The following is a 20,802-nucleotide window of genomic DNA, read 5'->3' as shown; positions in this document are numbered from 1 at the left end:
TTGTTAAAAGAGAAAAGTGTAACTTTGCACATGTAATCTAGGAAGAACTTGACCTCCTCTTCTCTAAGATATGCACAGCCCTCACTGTCACTTCATTCTGACCTCTGCCTAAAAGTCATCTCAGGGAGGCTTGCCTAGACCACCATACCTAAAGTAGAGCCACCTGGAATTCTCTATCACTTTAGCTTACTTTATTTTTCTTTATGGCATGAATATTTTATATTACATTTCTATTGATTTATTGACTGTCTCTATTAGAATGTGGGTTCCATTAGAATGTGGATTTCATGAGAATGGGGACTTCACCTGTTTGGTCACTGTTGCTTTTTCAGTACCAGTTCCTAGAACACAACAGATGCTCAAGTATTTGTTGAATGAATGAGTAAACAAATATAAATAAATATGTACACATAAATATGTGTGTACACACATATGTATATGTGTATATATATGTATACACATAAATGTATACTTACATGTAGATAAACATATAAATATATAGTGAAAAAAATCTCAAAGCATATATACCAACTGTTCATAGCGGTTTTTCTTGGGGAGTGGGAGTGGGAAAGACGGATGGGGGTCTTTTAACTTTTTATACTTCTATCTTGTTTGAATAATTTGCAATAATTTGTGTTATAATTTGAAAATACCAAAAACAGTTGTTGTATAAGGACTAGGTTTTGTAGAACCTACATAATTGCTTTAAAAATGTCTGGTGATTACATTTAGATACCTCTAGTTTCCTAACTGGACCGATCAATTAAAGACATTTTAATCAATTATGATTTTGATATCTTAACTTTAGGCAGTGGTTCTCAAGCTTCTGTGTGCATAGAATTAACTGCCCAGTTTGTCAAAAATACAGAATTTCAAGGCCTACCCCCAGAGATTCTGATCAGTGTTTGGGTGGCAGGAATTTCCATTAAAAAAAATATCACCCAAGGTGACTGACTCAAAGCTCACCATCTGAGAAACTGGCTCAAGATAGAACTGAACAGGAAAGAGTGAATCAACATACATTTAATGAGGACCGATTATCGGCCAGGCAATTGTGAGTAATTAACATTAGGTAATCTTAATTAATTGGTTATTAGTGGATGAGTATTTCAGCTAGCTGCATTTGCAACTAATTTGTAAGTGCTTAAACACTATAACTGTCTGAATAGAACAAAATACCTTGGAAGGGAAAAGTAATGGTGCAGGTTTTGTGGTTCCACTCGTGTGCATTTTTAAATATTATTACGGTTAATAATATCATTACATTATGCCTTCATCTGTTTATATGGGGGGGGGCAAATGCATGGTATCTAAAAACAAAGGCCAGAGTATATCTCCAATGCACATTAAGAGCAGTGGACCACCAGCTGGAAAACCTTAGTTCAAGCTCCTTTTGACCATCACATGTATACATGCCTTTGCCAGGACTCAGTTTTCTCATTTATAAGCTGCTAGAGTTGAACCAGATGGCTAGAAGATCCTTTCTGGCTCTATCAATCTATTTTTCTCATACAAACACATACAGGCATTTCCTTTGCATCACACATGATACTTCCGTTAATGGTGCTTCCACGTGTAATGGCTGCTGACGTGCTTTCAACCAGCTTTTATACTCACCCAAGCGCACACACACAAATACAGCTTACTTATACACCCAAGTCAAACATATGCGTTTAGTTCTTATTTTATTATAAACACCCATTACAATAAACAATTTCAAGAATTTGAGTGAAAAATAATTTGGGGATTATTTGCTGACTCAAAGACTTAAAGCAACAGCAGCAGCAACAAACTGGTAATAAAAGCTAGGAGACTCTGAGTCATTTTAAGTCCCCTAAGATTGTGTGTGGGATTTTTACCTTTTCTGCTATCATATTAATGCTTCATTTACAAGGATTTACCCTAAGAAGAACAGTTTTATTACAACAAAACAAAAAAAACAGAGTAAGTATATTCAAAAAAAAAAAAAACCCAAAACTTCCCAGGAATCCTAAACGTCTCTAGGCAAAACGAATCACCAGCAAATACATCACCACCCATGAAGATTTCAAAATCACATCTTGAGAACAAGGAGACACAATGGCTCATTTCATACATTTTTTCCCCCCACATTTCATTTTAGACTAATCAGGGGGCTCAAACTGCCCTGCTGCCAGAATAATCCATGTTCCATTTAGCGCTGCTGATGATGGAGAGGAAGGAAATGAAAGAAATGGGATGCCTCAAGAGGATGACAAAGAAAAAGATCACAAGGACACCGACTGCTAATTAGCAACATATTATAAACATGGGTAAATGCACTAGTCTTTCAACTCTCGAGCCCCTAAGTTCACATCTTAGATGGAAGTGAAAATGTGTTCGTCAGTACCATGCTGGTCTCTTTTCTTGAAAGATGACGGACAACTGGGAGCCGGGGCTGAAGGCCGGTGCAGAGACCTGCTGTTGCGATGGGGGCCGCTGCTCAGCAGCAGAGGCTGCCTCTGACCAGCGAGGTTCTCTCCTCCCTGAGTAACTTGTTTATAATCAGTTCCTAAAATCTTAAAACAATCTGTTCTTTCAGCAAAAGCCATTTTCCCCCTTTCCCTGAACAGTGCCTAGACTGTTAATCAGAAACACAGAACCGTCACGAGAGTTTTTTTGAGCCCCTCCTGAAGCACTGAAGATTTTGTCCCAGTCAGAGGAATCCTGCAGGAGTGGATTATAAGACACCTCCAGGCTTGGGTACTAAGTCCCAGTGCCTTTTGGGAAGCAGGATTCAATTTATAGCCTCAGTCTCTCGTTCCAAGAGCTGTTGGGGAGAACATCCCCTTGGCCACACGGTAGCCAACCCTGTAGCTGTTGAAGATGATGGGATCCAAAGAGATTTCTCAGCCAGCAGGCCGAGGATAATGGCTGAGGCATCAAGTGGTCCAAAGGAAAGAAACGATTCAGGGAGTTCTGGTATAAAAAGAAAAATGAAAGAAAGGAAGGAAGGAAGGAAGGGAGGGAAGGAGGGTAGGGAGTTATTTAAAAACTGTTTAGAAGAAAGAAAAATGTATCTACCCAGACACACACACACACACACACACACACACACACACTTTGACATTTTCAGGCTCCCCTAATAAAATGGGAACATGGTGTTTTTAGACCTCTCTTAAAAGCCTCTAGCCTGTCTCTTTTCTGCTGGATTTACAATGCTAAAAAGCAAAATCCCAGAAACCTATTTCCGTTTACTTAAGAAGGATAAAGTGTTACCCCAAAACAGAGGAGCCTTTTACAGAGATTGGAAAACAAATGGTTTAAGAGCATTAAGATCTACGTATCTCTCATGCCAGCACATTTAAAGTCATCAATCAAACATAATCCTGAACATACGAGGTGCAAAAGTGCTAAAAAGGCCCCATTAAAATCCAAGCCTTTTCAGGTGTACCACCCAATCCTAAGAATTATATACAAGGCAGAAATAGCTCTAGTTTATACACACAATACCATTAGGGACAATTTATCATGTCTTTAAAAGTGATATATAGTACATTGTGAAATTGCTTATTAACTTCAGAAATAACAAACCCAGCTTGTGTAAATGCACTTGAATACCCATAATTGGAATTTTGAAAACTTAAGTTAGAGATCATTCTTATTTATAGTTTAAACTTTCTACTAATCTACCACCTAACTTGTATTTCAGATTTTTTAATTCATATTTTCCAATTAGCATTAGGAACTAGAGCTATTTTGACAAAAAGTTTTAAGATGTTTCAAAGAGATTTGCCACACCAAATGCTTAAAAGAACAAGGATTACATGAACAAACTGACTTTGGGTAAAAATCTAAATTATAGGAATTTACATAATTTTATCATTCGAATCTTGTTTTCTTGTAAAACACTGCCAGTCTGCAATTATTTCCTGATTTTCCCTTAATCCATGATAAAGAAACATGTGTGTGTTTACAGTCTTGGCTCTTATACCTGATTTCATTACATCTCTTCCTTTCTTTTTTAAAGGTACTTTTTGTTCTCTAAATACAAGATTTCATACGTAAAAACAGCACTCTTGGTCTGCATTAAAATCTACCAAAGCCAAAGCTAAAACTTGTAGAAGTAAGTAAAAGGCAGAGGAGGCTTGAAATCAAGGGCAGACCTTGCTTCACCTGGGGGTGCTTCATGCCCACTAATGTTAAAACCTGTAAAAACAGCTATATTCTATGGTCCCTTTGGGCAGCACAGGTTCTGGGTTCCAGTCTCGCTTTGGGGTAGATTATGTTACTACGTGGTGTTGGTCCAATTTTGTGCTCACATTTCGATAGAGCAACTGTATATTTCTTTACCCGATGACTACATATGTACAGAAAATACCACCTCACGTGTTTCTTAGCAAGCTGATGCCGCAGCACGATGAGAACCAGAGTTAGAATGAGTATCTAGGGTTCTCTCTCTCTCGACTCCCATACCTGGGAAGTGTTCTTCATGCTCTCATTGAGCAAATGAGCACTGTGCTGTACTATGGGCCAAGAACTGTGCTCGATGCTAAGTGCACCCAAAGCTTAAGAAGTGTAGAGCCAGCAAATGGAGACAAGCGTGCCCCAAAATATGTTACCAGGGACCCCGGAGTGGTCAGTTCCATGTGGAAGAGTGTGAGTCATGAAAGGTTAAACAGTAGACGATTAAGGATTTAGGGCTATAAGCCATCACTGAAACAGCCCAGGCAGAAAGAAGCATATCTTTTAAAAAGGCCATTAAAGATAGAGCCGAGAGCCAGTTAGGTTAGGATACATGAATCTAAGAGGTTGTACAAAGTGTGATGGTTCACGGGTTAGGGGAACACGGAATCAAATTTTGGCTTTTTTCTTGGCCTGTGAACTTGGGAAAAGTACTTAACCTTCAGTTTTCACTGGAACAACGGAGACAACAATGTCTATTTCATTAGGAGGTTGTGGAGACTATGAGAAACATATAAAAACTATTTATGAACTATACCTTAATCCAATATTTCTCCAATCTTGTTTCGTGAGATGTTAATAAGATGAAGGGGATCTTTGGTATGCAAAGTTAAAAAAGATTTTTACTTCTCAGAACCGTCAATATGCTAATGTATAATCCGACTCTTCCACACAAGGGTGCAGTATGCAGCAGTGCACACAGACAATTGACCACAAAGCCCTCATTTAGTAGAGCACCTCCTTCCACAGGGAAACACACTTGGGAAACACTGCCATACGTCCTTAAATGTATGTATCTACTTAGACTTTACAAGTGAATTTTGGAACAGATGGCAATTACTGGAAACTACCAAAACAAGAGGATGGCAAAGAACAGGTCATTTTCCAACAAATTTCAGCTTTGGCCAGAAAATAGCAACCAACTGGGTCTCTGAATTGTCTGTCCGACGAATGGGGAAAAACCACAATACTCTATGTGGAATCAAGTCCTGGCCTACAATCAAAGGCTCCTGCCATCGGCCCAGCCCATTACACTGCACTGCCCATCTGTGCCCCTAATCTCACTTCCAAGGGACTTCATGCCCAGGACTCAATCTCTTCCGAAGCATCTCTTTTTCCTCCTATCTTTTGGCTGTGGCTCCAAATTGCATTTGCAAAGCATTCCCTCACTCTCCTCAATCTACCAGAATCCTCCTCTTCCTTGAAAGCCTAGTTTAAAACTGACCCCCAACCAGAACTCTTCCCAGTTTCCCCCCAGTTGAATCCATTTCTTCCTCCCCAGAAGCCAGTAATAAGTGGTTTGCACCTTTGTTGCAGCTGTCAGCCTATCCAGCAAGCCTTCCCCAGAGGTATTCTTTTATCTGGGTCTCTGCTAGACTATAAACCCCTCCAGACCAGGGCTGTGTCTCTCCTTTTCCTATCCCCACAGTGCCTCGTACAATGTATTGCACATAAATGAAGAATAAAATGCTTGTTGGATCAAGTGGCTTCAATTCTGATAAGTAATAAGAAGAGCTCAAGGACTAAGAGATTATATTCCAATAATGAAATGCAAATTCTATTAAAGTTCAATAATAAAGTGAATGGAACAACACGTGCTGTTAATATTACATGCAGTTACTTACCAGGCCTAAAAACACAGTGTGCTTTGACCTATCACAAAGATTTCCACATTGTCGCCAGAAATACTTTAGTGGGGGGTCTTAAAAGTCCTGGGAACACTTCCAGATTGTTGCTGACCGGTTTCAAAACTAAAACTACAACCCAAGAGGTCGAGACCTTCCCCAAACACCTGGACGTCCATACTGCCGGGGCAGAATGTCCTTTCAATGACGTCCTTCCCCAGGTGCTATCTCTTCTTTCACTTCTAACTTCCATCCTCCCCACCCAATCCCACCATTCATTAGCTGGCAAACAAACCACTTACATTGTCAGGAAAAGGGTAAGAATGATCCTTGTACATTTTATCCCGAGTCTTATTCACAAGGAAGGAAGTGAATTAAAGTCTCATCTAGCAGTCATCCTTCCCTCAGCTGTGTCTAGTCATGAGAAGAATGATGATTATGTGCATCTGAGCAAAACATTAAAGAGGAAACCTCTGTAAAAATTAGGTATGGTTTAGAAATACCTAATTGTATATTCTGCGGAAACAACATTAAAGCAGCACCAGGCCAGCTCTGTAGCTTGGGGGCCTCCAAGGTGAAGGCAGAGAATGACTCAAAGAAGAGCTATCGGAGTGTCAGGACAGTTCCTCAAATGAGACTGGGAGATCCTTGAGCACAGGGGCCCACATTTCTCCATCACTGGGAGGCTCCCCTACCCTACAAGCTGTGCTGTTGAACTCTCCGGGCTTGTACAGGCATGTGGGTTAGAGGAACTACTGTCATTAGCATAGCTACCTATTTCCACATATTTCCTTTCAGTAAGCCCCCTTCCACTACTTCTCCGAAAAGAACAATTTTACTCCAGATGCAATGAATTGGCTCAGACCATGCATGCACGTATCCCTTCAATCATAGGAGTCAGTTGTAAACAAAACCCCTAGTTTCGTTTGACATGAAATTACCCCATGACAATTTTCTGAACCCACTGCACTGAATATATTACTTCTTTAAAAATAAACAAAAAAATCTGTTTACTAATGTGCCAGGCAGTATTCCAGAGGATGTATTTACCTTTCCTTAAAGAGTCTCCCAGACATTTACTTGGTATCTGACAGCTAATTAATATTTGGGTCAGTGTCACAATGGGCTTCTGTAATTTCAGCGTACTTCCACTAACTCATTTTTCCAACTTCACCTCCTCTCAGCTAGTAAAACTGAGCTAGCCACCATCACCCAACATGCTTTCCCATCTCCCTGCTGTTCACCTTGGATGCTCCAAAAATATTCAGTCAAGGTAGACTCAAGAATGAATATGTAGGGTTTCCCTGGTGGCGCAGTGGTTAAGAATCCCCCTGCTAATGCAGTGGACACGGGTTCGAGCTCTGGTCCGGGAAGATCCCACAGGCCGTGGAGCCACGAAGCCCGTGCACCACAACTACTGAGCCTGCGCTCTAGATCCCGCGAGCCACGACCACGGAGCCTGCGAGCCACAACTACTGAAGCCCACGCACCTAGAGCCCGTGCTCCGCAACAAGAGAAGCCACCACAATGAGAAGCCCGCACACCGCAATGAAGAGTAGCCCCTGCTCGCCGCAACCAGAGAAAGCCCGCGCACAGCAATGAAGACCCAACGCAGCCAAAAATAAATAAATACATTTATTAAAAAAAAGAGAAAGAATTAATATGTAGCATGCCTTTGGTCCCAATGCCCTACCCACGGTATGCATTCTAATTATTAATATTTTTAGGCCCAGCTCAAAACTCATCTTCTTCACAAAGTCTCTGAGGACCCATCTTCCTGTACCTAGGCCAAAACTGATCTCTCCTTCCTAAGAGTTTGTTAATATCACCTCTTGACATTTACAATTTATATATCATATGCTACCTGTTTGTCTATTGTGTTATCATTCTTATTAGACTCTAAGTTCTTTGTGTGTTGGGGCCATTGTTTCTCCATGGCTTTTAGCTTGTGCCTAATAATAAAGATGATGATAATAATATGGGCTAATACTTATTAGGAGCTGTACTGTGGGCGAGGCACAGTGTTAAATGCATTCAATTTTCATCATTCTATTAAGTACTACTGTCACTGCCATATTACGGATGAGAAACTGAGGTGCAGAGAAATTACCTTGCTCAGGATCACAGCTAGTAAGCAGGAGAGTTAGGTCTTGTATATCTTTTGTTATATTTATCCTCAGACACCTTGTATTTTGTAATTGTAAATGGCACCCTTACTTTTTACTTGTTTTATTCTTTTTTTTTGCTGTTATATAGAAATACAAGTGGTTTTAGTAAACTTTTTAGAATCCAGACAATTCTATCTTTAGTCTTTCAATGGATATATCTGAAATTTTACCATTTGTATGTAATGAGGTCTAAAGGTAATAAGTATCTTTATTCCTTTCCCGAAAATTACAAGACCTTAGATAACTTTAACTCTGATCACACCCCTCCTAACTTCCAAAAAGGTGAAATAGCAAGATTTTAGTCCCTTTTTCTAAATAACGCCCCCCCCAAATTAAACAGTTATTATTTTTATTTAAATTGTAAATGTAAATCTTATAACACTTATTTAGATTTGCATTTAGATTTAATGATTCCTTTGTTTGCTTTTCCTTCTTGAACCTTGGATCTTTCTTCTGGAGTCATTTTCCTTTTTTCTGAAGTACTTCTTTTCAAAAGTTCCTTTGGTGAAAACCCAGACGGTAATCTCTTAGCTTCTGTTTACCTAAAAGTGTTGTCTTGCCCTCGTTATTGAAGCCGCTTTGCTGAGAAGAAAATTCTAGGCTGGCAGTTATATTCTCTTAAAACTTGGAAGACAGTTCTGTCTTTTGGCTTTGATTCTTGTTGCGATGCCTACTTTCAATCTTGTTTATCATTTGCTTGTAAGTGATGTGCCTTTTCTTTTTCAACATCTTTATTGGAGTATAATTGCTTTCCGACGTTGTGTTAGTTTCTGCTGTATAACAAAGTGAATCAACTATATGTATACATATATCCCCATATCCCCTCCCTCTTGCATCTCCCTCCCACCCTCCCTATTCACCCCTCTAGGTGGCCACAAAGCACCGAGCTGGTCTCCCTGTATGATGCAGCTGTTTCCCATTAGCTATCTATTTCACATTTGGTAGTGTATATATGTCAATGCTACTCTCTCACTTCGACCCAGCTTACCCTTCCCCCTCCCTGTGTCCTCAGGTCAGAGAGGGTGTGGAGAAAAGGGAAACTTCTTGCACTGTTGGTGAGAATGTAAACTGATACAGCCACTATGGAGAGCAGTATGGAGGTTCCTTAAAAAACTAAAAATAGAACTACCATATGACCCAGCAATCCCACTACTGGGCATATACCCTGAGAAAACCATAATTCAAAAAGAGTCATGTACCACAATGTTCATTGCAGCTCTATTTACAATAGCCAGGACATGAAAGCAACCTAAGTGTCCATTGACAGATGAACGGATAAAGAAGATGTGGCATATATATACAATGGAATATTACTCAGCCATAAAAAGAAACAAAATTGAGTTATTTGTAGTGAGGTGGATGGATCTAGAGTCTGTCATACAGAGTGAAGTAAGTCAGAAAGAGAAAAACAAGTACCATATGCTAACACATATATATGGAATCTAAAAAAAAAAAAAAAATGGTTCTGACGAACCTAGGGGCAGGACAGGAGTAAAGATGCAGATGTAGAGACTGGACTTGATGTACCTTTTTTTTTTTTTTAAACCCCACATTTGTTTATTTATTTATTTTTTTGGCTGTGTTGGGTCTTCATTTCTGTGCGAGGGCTTTCTCTAGTTGTGGCAAGCGGGGGCCACTCTTCATCGCGGTGCGCGGGCCTCTCACTATCGCGGCCTCTCTTGTTGCGGAGCACAGGCTCCAGACGCACAGGCTCAGTAGTTGCGGCTCACGGGCCTAGTTGCTCCATGGCACGTGGGATCTTCCCAGACCAGGGCTTGAACCAGCGTCCCCTGCATTAGCAGGCAGATTCTCAACCACTGCGCCACCAGGGAAGCCCTTGATGTGCCTTTTTATCTCTGGCGGCTTTTACTTCTTGTTGGCTCTGGTGTTCTGCAGTTTCACTACAATGTGTCTAAATGTGAAATTCTTCCTATTTAATTTGATTGTCATATGTTGTGTATTTGTGGATTTATGTCTTTGGCCAGATTTGAAAATTCTCAGCTATTATCTTTTCAAAGACTGATCCTCAAATTTCTCCTTCTGGAACTCTGATTTGATGCTTTCTAGCTCTTCTCATTAGATCCTACATGTCTCAACATTTCTCTCATGCTCTTTGTCTCATTTTCTTTATGCTGAATTATGCATAATTTCTTTGGATATATTTTCCAATTCACTAGTTGTCTCTCTAGCTTGGTTTAATCAGCTTTTAAACTCATTCATCTAGATTTTAATTTCAAAAAGTTCTACATGGTTCTTTACAGTCATTTTAATAGTTTCATATTGCATGATCATTCAAAAATTCCATTATTTTCTGTAAATATATATACTCTTACTTTGTATTCTCTGTTGATAATGTCAATATCTGAAAATGTTGCAAAGTCAAAATATGTTGTTCACTTTGACTTTTATTTATGGTAATGTTTTCTTCTTTGTGTGTTTGGTAATTTTTTTATTATAAGCTCATATTTTGTTAAATTTAATCTGCAAGAATCCAGAGAACCTAATTTAGGGATGCTTTTTACCAGAAAAACAACTGTTTACTTTAGCTGGAAGCCAGCAGATGTAACTCATCCAGGACTATATTAACCCTTTCAATTTCCTGGTTAAACAGAAGAGTTTCAAGGTTAGCTCTCCCACTTTCTGTGTTTGTGTGTGTGCATACAAGTGCATCTGCAAGTGTGTATGTGCACTCCTCCATCTTAGGTTCCCAATTGTGGTGCTGGTGGTTACATTTGGTTCCCAGATATCTTAGGCTTTCTTATTCACTTACAGCTCACTGCTCTCTATTCTGGTTTCAACTCACTGTTCACCTCTTTCCCTCCTTGGAGATTGCCCTTATATATTCTTGAAAATCTTCAATGCATCAAATAATATGTTTTAACTAATCTAACGTCCAGACTTATCACAGGTGGAGATACTACCTCTGTCTCAACTAATGTAGCTTTCATTTTTTGTTGTTTAGCACAAAAGTTCTAGGGTTTGAGCATTCAATAAAATCACTAACATTAGTTTCATTGCTTTCTAAAGGTATGCATTTTACTTTTATTTATAGAATAACAGACTGTTACAATGGAAAGGCATCCAAGTGATGATTTAGCACAGTGTTCCCTACTGGAGGCACTATGGGTATTTTGGGCATGATGATTCTTTGTCCTGTGAGACCTTCCCAAATGCTGGTCATTTAAAATCCCTAATGGCAGGTAACAGAATTGATTAAAAATATCACTCGTTTCCAATAACCTCCTAGATTAAGAACTTTGATGCTTAATCCTCTCATTTTACAGATGGAAAATGTCTGCTTTTAAGATAAAGGGCAAAACCCAGAGATGGTCCCTGAAGAGGCTAAATGTGATCTAGCTCTCCTCTGTGCCTCTGGGCTCATTTGACCACACTCTACCTCATTCTCTGTGCTCTGGCCAAGTCGTCTTTCAGTTCCTTGGTGTGCCGTACTCCTTTCTGCTGCAGGGCCTTTGCATTTGTCTCCTTCTTCTGCCTAGTGGACTATTCCCATCTCCCACCCTTCTCTACTCCCTTTGCCTACTCTTACTCATCTTTCAGATTACATTTCAAATGTCACTTATTTAGGAAAGTTTCTCTGACCCCCAGACTAGGATCAAGATCCCCTGTTACATGCTTTAACAGCCCTCTGGATTTCTGTCAACCCATTTAATACGGTTTAAAATTTATATATTATAACAATTATTTCCACCAATAGGCTGTGAAGTCCATGATGTCTGTTTTGTTCACCACTGTTTCACCTGTACCTAACAAGTGCCTGCCACATAACAGGGGCTCAAAAATATTTGTTACATAAAGGAGTAACCTAAAAAGCTGCTGATGTGTGACCCACCGAAAGAAGAAGGATGGAAAAGTTAAAGTGAAGACTCCCTTGACAATGTCCATCAGGACCTGGGTTGCGAAAGAAATATTCCTAAATATTAATTTACAAAGCCTTTCTGCTGCCATCTGTTCTCCAAACGGAAATCTCTCAATCTAGAGTATCTCAGAAGAAAATTTTCCTTGCTAAACTACTGTGACAGTTGAGTCTTGCAAACAATTTTTCATTCAAGATGTTCAATAACTTCACATTTAATGCTAATATATATCTTCCAGAAAGCCAATAGCATGGAACTGCCACAGAGTCTAACTGGAAATCCTTAACCTATTGCCAATATGAACTTTAGATAATTATGGATTTTTATAAGTTTTTCAGTTAATAGTTTCAACAATGATCTGTTTGCCACGTATTTGGAAATCTGAATCCCATTATCTGTATACTCCATCTGTTTCCTTGGATTGATCCATCAATATGACTCTATTTAAAAGCTACTTGTCCATACTGGTCATGTGCCTGTGAAAAAAGCACAACATATCCACATACTTTTTGTCTCCATTCTCATCTAAGAAACTGACCTTGCTCTCCACTCACTGTGAACTTCTTCTGATGCCACAGACCACATGGGATTTACATTGTTGTGATTTCTTTCATACTGTGCCTTGTGACCAACATCTGACATCAGCTTCTTAGGTTAACTTGACTTTACAAACTGACCAACTCCATAAAATCTCCATGAATCCTCAAGATGACCAAGTAACTCAATGTCTACCTGTCCACTAAAGCACACAGAAGCTCTTTTGAATTCTCTGTTGTTATCTAGAGAAGGAAAAGAAAATTCCCTGCAAAGACTCTTCTTTTATTTTTTGAGAACTCCCTCTTAAAGATAATTTCTCATAAGAGACTAGCTTGGTCAGCCAACCACCTGGCATAATGAAGCCCTGGGTAGTCCTTTTGTTTTTCCCATAAACTTATGGTAAACCACAGAATAGTGAACCAAATATAAACTGCTGCTGTCTACATTTTTTCCCCCTTCAAGTGTAGTAAGGTTTCATTCTACTCTTAAAAAAAGAAAACCACCACCCCCTTAGATGACAAGGGCATGAGTAAACAATAGGTTGGGAGAAAGAAGTACTTCAACATTTGAGAAAGCTGGATGCCTAGTGCTCCTGTACTCTTAAAAAGCCTAAAGAAAAATTGCTTCATAGGACTCGAGACCAAGCTTGGCACAGGTACAAACTGTCAGTATAACTCCTTCCTTTAAACAATAAACTCAGGTGTGAACTGAGCCGACTGCATGAGTAAAATCAACTTATTGGGACCTACATAGAGGAGTTACTTCCTCTAAAAACGATTTCTCTTTGTAAGAAGCTAAAAGACTATGAACACACTTTCACCAAATAAAACATGGGCTTCTAGAGAGAGTTGAAGGGGAAAAAAAATGGAAGAAGAAAATGGAACAACAACAAAAAAGATGGTTAACAGGAGGCTGTGGCGTTTCCCAAGCAAGCAATGTGAGCTTAATTGAGGCTGACGCATGACAGACTTGCGTATACAGTATCGCCCCAGCTCCGACTGAAGCTGCTGACAGAGGGTAAATGGTGCACGGCAGCAGGGCTCGTCCTGGCCTGGTGTGGCATTGTGGTGCATGGAGCCTGTCAGGAGATGGCACAAGGGCTAATGAAGAGCAGCCCTTGTTTTTAAAATTCTTCTCAGTTTTGGATCAGACTCTACACCATGAAGACTTCTCAACCTTTTAGTGCTCAGTTAAGGATGTGTGACACTTATTTAAAAATTAATGCATTCTAATCAATTTCAAGTTAGACAGTGAAGAGTCTGCAAAACGGGAGACAAAAGAGAAAAAGGCAGAGGGAGAAGAGAAAAAAAGAACGAGAGAGGATGACCGCTATGGATATGGAAGAGGTAGGAGGCATAAGAAATATGGCATAAGAAGTACCTACATGTTTTTGGACACCTTTGCAGAAAGAATTTTGTAAGGATAGGCAAACCAACATAAGAAGTCGGGGGAAACAGAACACATTCTTTGTATATTCTCCCAATAAAAAGTCTAGGAACCAAAATGTGAAAAGACAAATGCAAAAAGAAAAATTTAACATTTGAAAAAAAATTTACAATTGTAATTGTTTAAAAAGAAAAACTTTTGTTTTCAATCATCACAAGACGACTGTATATCCCACTATTAAAACATTTTCTTGCCCCATTATGGGAAATCTTCCAAAATGACTGAATATGTGCTTTAATCGAATGATATAGTAATGTTTATATGCTCCACTGAATAAATATTAACATTAAGAAAAAAATTATCACGTTTTAAATACCACCATTATACATATAACAGAAAAAAGAAAACAGACTGTTTCTTATCTCACAGTGACATTTGTGAAATATTCAGGTTAGATGCAAAATAAATGACAAAAATTGTGGATTGACTAAGTGTCCAGGCATGAAAGTATAAGTCTCTACTTCTGTTTTACTTATCTTATTGTCATTATAGGAAAGTGTTTAATTGCTAACTTTATTTACATGTTCCAGGGACCTGAAAATCACACATATGTAATCCACGTTTTATAAGTTAACCATTATCTACAAAAGACTTCTTTAAAAAGGCTCTTGCCATCTTAGTATAACTAGTGAAAGGGAGGGAAAAATCACTCTGGGTTATACGACCAAATTTATTTAATGAAGACCACAGTTTAACTTAGACTGAAAATCTGTTGTCTCATTTTCTATTAATCCTCACTAAAACAAATCTCTAGAAACAAATCTCTATCTAACCAGATCAGGGGCTGATAACAGAATGAGAGTAGACACATTTATTTTATAGTCACATGAAAACCCTGATACCTCCGTTTTAAACTCATGATAAAATGGCTTTTTAAAAAAAGGAATTTGTGAATCCATGTTTGTACCCAAAGAAAAATAACTCTTTAATACATTTACCTTTTTCTGCAAATAGGCTTAATCAAAAATGATCATTTTGTCACATTTTAAAATAAGCATAACTCTTTTTTTCCTTTGCTTTCTATATTTGGTTTTTATATTCCAAAGATATCAATTTAGGGTATTGACATTAAATTTCAAATATTTTCTAATGACATCATCTTGATTACCTCCAAGTAACTTGAAAAGTTTTCCACAGAATCTTACACTCGCTCTTTTACAACATGGACTGAGAAAGGTCATACACATGTAGAATGTATAAAAATGGCCAGAACAGGTTGCTAAATTACCAGGGAGCTTTTAGGGGATTTACACACTGGAAGCGTGAACAGCGAATCAGAACTTCTAAACCTTTCACAAGTTATTTGCTCAAAAGCATGATAATGAAAACTGTGAAGAGCAAAGGCAATAGAGCATAGACAATAAAGTTCAGCAGATAGACATTTTTTCTGTTCTACCTGTGTCGGATAAGAGATTTTATTTATAAGTCATTCCTTGAACCACTGGACTTCAGCCAAAGCAGGTAACACTACTCCAGTATTGTTTCTTGTTGAAGGTGAGTAGTTGTCAATGTCACCATGCCGGGACAATTTTCATTACAAATGGCTGGGATTGAAAGCAGTTCTAGTTTTCTTTACAGTTAGCATAAGGAAATCTAGGAGGAGGTGAGAGTCAGCCATATTAAGAAAGCAGCACAAATCAGCCTGACAACAACCGACAGTCACTTTCATTTAATTTATTGATCAGACAGTCCGGATAGTCTAGATGCATTCTAAACTTTGAGGGAAAAAATTCTTAAATAGGCATTTTGTCTATGTGCTAGGTAATAAGCTATCAAAGCAAAACAAGAGAAATATAAACATAAATTTAATGATTCCTTTGAATCACATTTATTTTATTCATTAGGCTGTAATATTAGAGTCAATTATCTAAGAAATTTGGGTAGAAGATAAAAATTGATTGGATGACTTCAAAGATGCTTTCCAAATCAAGGATTCTTTGACTTTATGCCACATTTTGCTTGGTGTTTGGTTTGGGAGATACCTCTGAAAGGAGAATGAGACTACAAGGCTGAAGAGATGATTGATTTGGGGGCTTTTACCCAGAGCATCAACAGTAATCATTAATCACTGGCCTTTCTGAAGTGCTTAAGGACTCTACTGGGGCTGCGTTATGTTTTCCACAGGCTTAGCCACAGAGCAATCCTAAGAGGATGATCTTAAAAAAACTTGAGGAAAAAAAAAAACCTAGAAAAGTATGCACTTTTTCTGACTCCCCTGGAACACTGAAGATGATTTTAAGAAGAATAAGACCAGTTGAATGCACCCCTTTTTAAATTGATACTACATGTATATAATAAGCATTTGGTCTAGCACCTCCCAATCCTATACATTTTAATGAATTCAGTGTCTGTGTGAAGGGTCAGCTTTGTTTTTCTTTTCCTGTGTGTATAGCACAATTTTTTGGGGGGGGGAGGGGTGAATATTTTACTTAAAAGCTGGGATGCAGTATTTTAAAATGTCTGTAAATATACTATCATTATTTTGTGATAATACAGCTAAATTTCTAAATCCTTTACAAGTGAGATTCACAGTCCCATTCAGGATGGAATGATTTGCTTAAGGGCTGTCTGGACTTCACCAGCAAGCCCCCTTCCATGTGGATTTGGGACCACTGGTCCATGAGGTACCACTGAATCTGCCAAACAAAACCAGCGCATTTAACTCACCAATGTGATTTCATTATTATTTTTTTTCATTGAAGGGTGATGACATGGCAGTGAGGGGTGCATACTAGATAAATGCTTAAAATAATTTTATGATGACACAATATTCAGAAGAAAGACTTTAAGAGTCAGAACGTTTCTTAAAATAAGAACATGGCTTCTATGCAGAAGTAAAGTCTTGTAATTAAACTAGAAAAATGTATCATATTATTCTATCCAATATTTATTGTCTGTCTACTATACTCAAAGTATTAGATTCAGGAAGGGGATTGTAAAAATTAACAAGATATGATCCCTGTCTCAGAGTTTATAATCTCAAATTATTTGGGAGTTTTTTTCATCATTACTACAAATGTAATTATTTTTAAAGCTATTTTTGTTCTTGCGGTACGCGGGCCTCTCACTGTTGTGGCCTCTCCCGTTGCAGAGCACAGGCTCTGGATGCGCAGGCTCAGCGGCCATGGCTCACGGGCCCAGCCGCTCCGCGGCATGTGGGATCTTCCCGGACCGGGGCACGAACCCGTGTCCCCTGCATCGGCAGGCGGACTCTCAACCACTGCGCCACCAGGAAAGCCCCTAAAGCTATTTTTAACCACCCAAAAAGACATTCTGTATCTTTCTAATCTGAGTCCATCTTCATTAATTTAACCATTTAAAATGCTTGTTCAATATTACTTGCTTCCTTTTCTTAGAGCAAGTTCTTTTAATGAATTCTCTTTCAAAAAGCAAAACTATACCAATTCACTTAATCCCTCCCCAAAGCATATACCCAGTTTTTCAGTAGCATTAAGCAGCATAGTATAAGAGGAACTTCTTAAAATTTACTGATATATAAATAAAATAAGATCCATTAAATCTTTATTGTAACCGTATATCCCACCAAAAGATTTTTTTTCCAATGAGAATTCTTTCTATAGATCTTTTACTTCCAACCCCATTTTCACTAGTTAACCTAGTTAAAATGATTTCAAAAGAACAAGTATTTGACTGAAGGCATAGTGACTGCAAAAGCTGCTAAGTCTCACGTTCGTTACACCCATAGACAAATGCTAATTAAAACGCTAAAGGAGTGAAAATGCATCCTGATCATTTAACGTGAATTTCGAGCAATATGGAAAGAGTAGAATAAGAAACAAGAGGTGTTGAAGATTTTGTTTTTCTGCCCAAGAAAGGTCAGATATAGTGCATCAGAATGCTGCATCTTAAGAAAATCATTATTTTAAATGCTGAGATTCCAGTGAATAGAGTACTTTTCAAATGTTAAAATCTTTGCAGTAGGCTCTGACCTCAGAATAACAAGAAAATGACAGGTGCTTACTTTTCCACATATAAAAATGACACTTATTGCAAGGTCATTATATAAAAGGCCTATTTCCCTTTCATGAAATAATTATACCATTGATTCAATATATTTGCCAGCATGTCTATATGTGGTTTAAGTGGTTATTTCAATGACCTAAATATAGAAAAGAATACCAACAAACTTAAAAACTATGGTCCAAGTGGGCTGTAGCCCTTCTGTATCATTTTTCCTTGGCAAATCATCTACACTGCTTCCTCAGGAGCCCCTTAAGCGTTTTATTTATACACATGGTGTTTTACTGATCACATCTAGAGGACTGGGTGTACTTCGTTGTAAAAATTAAACAGTTGGTTAAACAGACATGTAACTGAATTGCAAATGATATGGAAGTCTTAGCTAATTCTACTGGAAGGATGCCTTCTTTAAGAAATTCTAAAAGGGGTTAAAGTGAAAATGTTCAAAGGAGGAAAATACGGGGTGAGTATTTATTTCTATTACAGAAAGAGTTTACCCTAGAGTGCTTGGGGAGCCAGGCTCCAAGATGGTCCCCATGATTCCCACCCCCTGGCATGCACACCTGTATAGTCCCTCCCACACTGCATCAGGGTTGGCCTATGTGATTGCTAGACTATTACAGAAGGGATGATATGTCAATTCCAAGATCAGGTTCTAAAAGACATTGAGGCTTTTGTCTTGGCTGTTTTCACCTTTACTCTCTCTTGGATCACTTGCTCTGGGAGAAGCCAGCTGCCATGTTGTGAGTATACCCACCTATGGAGAGGCCCAAGGGGTGGAATAAAACCCTGGGCCAGCAGCAATTTGAGTGAGCAGCATATTTTCTAGCCCCAGCCAAGCTTTCTGATCACTGCTGCCCCTATGGGGTGGTACAAGCAGGAAGACTTGGTGAAGGAGGAGAAACTCAAGCTGATAGGTAAGATTTAGATGCACACAATGACCTGATGATTGTATGTCGCCCATGGATGAGTTTTGTTTGACCCACAGTGTTTTAAAAATTAGGAACTTCCAGGAGGATATCTGAATTTGTAGCTTTGCTTGAAAGTTAGACCATCTAGTAACTTCAGATTCAGCCTCCATCCCAGCTGTCCCTTCTTGGGACAGGATATACGCCGGTCTCCACCGTGCCCCTTTATCCTACGCCTGACCTACTTCACTCCTCTCCTTTACCTGTCAGGCCCTTCTAAGTATCATTATTGTAGGGAAAAGAATTACCCGGGACTGCAAACGCAGGCTGGACAGGCCTAAGTAGGTATTACTCTAAGTTGCAATGAAAATGCCTATAGTTTTTACTTCACCGGTCTTTACCCCATTCTCAATGGCCCCAGATATTTGAGTTATAGACTCCTGAGGTACAGAGATGGAAGGGTGAGCATCTAGTACCTAAAGAACTATCTCTGGAGGCAGGCAAATCCACACAGTTAAAAGTAGCATGCTTGGCTACTGGCTCAGAAGCAGGAGAGGCTGTAGTGGAAAAAGAGGAAGCTATGATCTTGTCCTTCTTCTGCCTGGAAAAGTGGAGGAACCAAGTCTCCCTTCTTCTTCTACCTCTTAGCTTACTTGTTTACCCTCCTGCATATTTATTTCCCGTTTAATACAGTTCCTAGTGTACACTATGGGCCAGCCTCCCCTGGATAAATATGTCAGGGGCTGAAGTAAGGGAAGGAGACACTGTACAGTTTGTTCCATCTCTATTATCCCCACGGGCCAGGCCTGCGTTTGTCACCCTTTACTGGGAGGGGTAAAACAAAGACCTGTGGAGGGTGGCGCCTGAGCATGGAAGACCAGGTTGGAAAGGCAGTTGGGAAAATTTGTGGGGGTCAGGAACACAACCGAAACCAAAAATAATCCAGCTCTAGGGGAAAACAGTTATGATGTACACCAAGAGGAAATTTTGTTGATTTTCTGGACTATTTTCCTCTGCACAACTTTTCAGAAGAGGCTCATCTCAAGAGAGGTATAATATCCAGACAAATTGATGTTCACAGTTACATATTTAACTAATAAATGAACTCAGCTTCTGTATGGTGAACCACTTTACTTGAGAACAACGTCCATTTTGACACATTTTACTACCCTATTCGAAACGAGAGGAATCCCCTATTCTAAATGAGGGTAAAATTGTACTCGGTAATCACCACTGTATACTAAGAAATGTGCCATTATTTAGACAAGGTCATCAGATCATAAATTAAACATGAAGAATCAGAAATTTGATGTTTTATAATCTCTTTAGTCTTTAACTTTCACACAATATTTTTTTTCAAGTTCATTCCTTTGTTTTCTAGAAATAGCCTGGTATACAGGAATATGCCCAAATAGCTCCATAACGAAGAGGTGATATGTAGAAACAGGCTGAAATCTAGAAGCAAAATAATCAGTAGTTTCTGTGTGTATAGCAGTTTCAAATTATCTGAAAGCTCTCAAGAACTATCCACAGATGTCTATGGATGGTGAGCAGGCAAAGGTATGTACACACCATGCAGCCCTTTTAACCAGAATGCTGGATTTTCTCTTTTCTTGAACCTTCCAGTTTACCATGTTAATAGTCATAGGCAATTCCCACTTGCAGAAACACTGCATCTGGTGGAATTCTAGTTTAGCAAGATACTCTGTAAAGAAAGGGCTTGTGATGAAATAAATCTGGGAGTACTACCCGTCTCATATTTGTTTGAACTTGAAAAATAATATGAAGGATAATGCTGAAGACATTGTCCACCACATCCTACAGCATCCCTGTTGTGAGA

At 38.9% G+C, this 20,802-nt stretch overlaps 1 protein-coding gene across 15 annotated transcripts in view; it reads right to left on the bottom strand.

The window, feature by feature from the left end:
- The window catches only part of VTI1A (vesicle transport through interaction with t-SNAREs 1A), a 368,921-nt gene that overhangs the window by 207,347 nt on the left and 140,772 nt on the right, over positions 1–20,802 (bottom strand). For 2 of the 15 annotated variants that reach the window (XM_089898182.1, XM_089898183.1), the window contains one exon: positions 1,950–20,802. This exon is cut by the window's right edge and continues 40,182 nt beyond it. The exons of the other annotated variants lie outside the window; for them this stretch is intronic. The gene's annotated coding sequence lies outside the window, so the exon portion shown is untranslated. Of the gene's footprint in view, positions 1–1,949 lie in introns of those variants that run through there. 15 annotated transcript variants of the gene reach the window in all.

Source organism: Delphinapterus leucas, chromosome 16 (genome assembly GCF_059928025.1).
Source record: "Delphinapterus leucas isolate spDelLeu-1000000601 "Yukka" chromosome 16, BTC_Dleu_Yukka2, whole genome shotgun sequence".
NCBI lineage: Eukaryota > Metazoa > Chordata > Mammalia > Artiodactyla > Monodontidae > Delphinapterus > Delphinapterus leucas.
Note: the sequence above shows the minus strand (reverse complement) of the source record. Positions and strands in the feature narration are given on the sequence as shown.